This window comes from Schistocerca americana, unplaced genomic scaffold, assembly GCF_021461395.2.
Source record: "Schistocerca americana isolate TAMUIC-IGC-003095 unplaced genomic scaffold, iqSchAmer2.1 HiC_scaffold_47, whole genome shotgun sequence".
Lineage (NCBI taxonomy): Eukaryota > Metazoa > Arthropoda > Insecta > Orthoptera > Acrididae > Schistocerca > Schistocerca americana.
This window is the reverse complement of record NW_025726203.1, coordinates 160,001-162,500: the sequence shown is the minus strand read 5'-3', so window position 1 is coordinate 162,500 and position 2,500 is coordinate 160,001. Positions and strand designations below refer to the sequence as shown.

At 63.4% G+C, this 2,500-nt stretch overlaps 1 pseudogene; it reads right to left on the bottom strand.

Moving 5' to 3' along the window:
• Window positions 1–2,500, bottom strand: part of LOC124583797 — a 7,963-nt pseudogene that overhangs the window by 3,540 nt on the left and 1,923 nt on the right.

Below are 2,500 nucleotides of genomic sequence, written 5' to 3'. Positions count from 1 at the left end.
GCAGACCGTAATGGGGCGAAAGTCAGCGGGGGATGTTGGTGCAGCCGTTTTGGGGAGAAGTGACGTCCGGGCGCGAAGCAGACGCTCGGGGAGGGCGCGGGCCAGGAGGAAGAGGTTCAAGAGTTTCACCAGGACTTCATGCGGCAGGCGCCGCAGCTCCGCTGGAGTCAGGCCGTCCGGCCCGGCTGCCGATCCCCTGGGCGGCAAGGCAGCAGCGACCTCCTCACGTGTGACCGGCCCCCATAGGCACTCAGGAGCGACAGGCTCCGAGTGCGGGAGAAGGCGGTCACGGATGAAGCCGGCGGTGGAAATCGGCTTCTTCGTGAAGAGGTCCGCCCAGAAGTCCAGCAGACCGGGGATGTCGGGTGGCGGCTGCAGCAGGGTGCCGTCCAGCAAGCCGCGCACGCAACGTGCACGCGACCTACGGAAGGCGTCCTGCGTCCGCGCGTATTCCCAGCGGCGCCGCTTGCGCTTCTGCAGCGGCGGGGCGGCAGGCGGCCGCTTGGATGGTTGGCGCGGCCGCTGTGTCCTGGTGATCGACCTCTCCCCCCTGGACCCGACCGACGCAAGGGCATCCGGGAGCATGCCCAGGATGACATCGGGCGGCGTGCCCCGCCCCAGACCAATGACTCGATCCAGGGCAGAGAAACGCTGGGCGGAAGCAGGTAGCCCCGCCAGATGCTCCCAGATGGCGGCGTCAGTCGGCCCCTCCGGCGGCGGCCCGGTGGTGTCGGCCGCGAAGTCCTCGGCTGCGTCGACGGGCGGCGCAGCGGCCTCGCCCGCGTCAGGCAGCGAGCTCGCTGCTCCACGGCGGGACGCCGGCTCTTCACCCCGACCGATCTCAAGTGCCTCCATGAATTGGCGGACAAGCTGCTTGTGGGCAGCTTGCCGCCGTCGGGACTTGATTGCCTCAAGCGTTCGGTCGGGGAACATCCTGGTAAGTTCTTGATTTACAAAGAAGAACCGGGCGTCCCTCTCCAGGAACAGTTCGGCCTCTGCCTTGGCGAGCGACAGGACTTCTTCCTCCGTCCACCTCGCGCGATGCCTCTCCGTCACGATCTCAGCGTTGGCGGCCGCAGGGTGTTGGCGGCGGCGATGGACCCCGAGACCGTTCTTCGTGGTAAAAGTGCGGTGGCACTCACTGCAAGCAAAGGGAGCTACACAAACTATCGCATTTTCGTTACGGCCGGTTGGCCGGATAGGTGCTGGGGTAGCTGGGGTGGCACCTTCAGCGGAAGGGCCACCATCTCTTGTTTCTTGTCGGCTGCCCCCAACTATAAAGGGATAGTGCGAGGGGGGGCTGGTAACCCCCCCAAGCCCCTGGTGCGGTCTTCCACTCTGCAAAAATCAGCGGGCCCACGAGAAGGGGAGAAGACCGCAGGAGAGGAGAGGCTAAGAGGGCTAGGCCCATGTATTGCGCATCACTCTCCCTGTAACTATAACCCAAGGAAGGCACCTCGCAGCAGCAGCACGACTACATCAAGACCGCACTTCGAAAAGCCAAGTCCGGATGCAGCCACACCGCCGCCACTTGGCCACCTTAAGAGAGTCATAGTTACTCCCGCCGTTTACCCGCGCTTGCTTGAATTTCTTCACGTTGACATTCAGAGCACTGGGCAGAAATCACATTGCGTCAACACCCGCTAGGGCCATCGCAATGCTTTGTTTTAATTAGACAGTCGGATTCCCCCAGTCCGTGCCAGTTCTGAGTTGATCGTTGAATGGCGGCCGAAGAGAATCCGCGCACCCGCGCGCCCCCGGAGGAGCACGCTAAGGCGGACGCGGCCTCGCAGCAAGGAAGATCCGTGGGAGGCCAAGGCACGGGACCGAGCTCGGATCCTGCACGCAGGTTGAAGCACCGGGGCGCGAACGCCGCGCAGGCGCGCGCATCCTGCACCGCCGGCCAGCACGAGGCCAACCAACGGCGAGAGCAGACCACGCCCGCGCTAAACGCCCGCACTTACCGGCACCCCTACGGCACTCACCTCGCCCAGGCCCGGCACGTTAGCGCTGACCCACTTCCCGACCAAGCCCGACACGCCCCGATCCTCAGAGCCAATCCTTATCCCGAAGTTACGGATCCAATTTGCCGACTTCCCTTACCTACATTATTCTATCGACTAGAGGCTCTTCACCTTGGAGACCTGCTGCGGATATGGGTACGAACCGGCGCGACACCTCCACGTGGCCCTCTCCCGGATTTTCAAGGTCCGAGGGGAAGATCGGGACACCGCCGCAACTGCGGTGCTCTTCGCGTTCCAAACCCTATCTCCCTGCTAGAGGATTCCAGGGAACTCGAACGCTCATGCAGAAAAGAAAACTCTTCCCCGATCTCCCGACGGCGTCTCCGGGTCCTTTTGGGTTACCCCGACGAGCATCTCTAAAAGAGGGGCCCGACTTGTATCGGTTCTGCTGCCGGGTTCCGGAATAGGAACCGGATTCCCTTTCGCCCAACGGGGGCCAGCACAAAGTGCATCATGCTATGACGGCCCCCATCAAC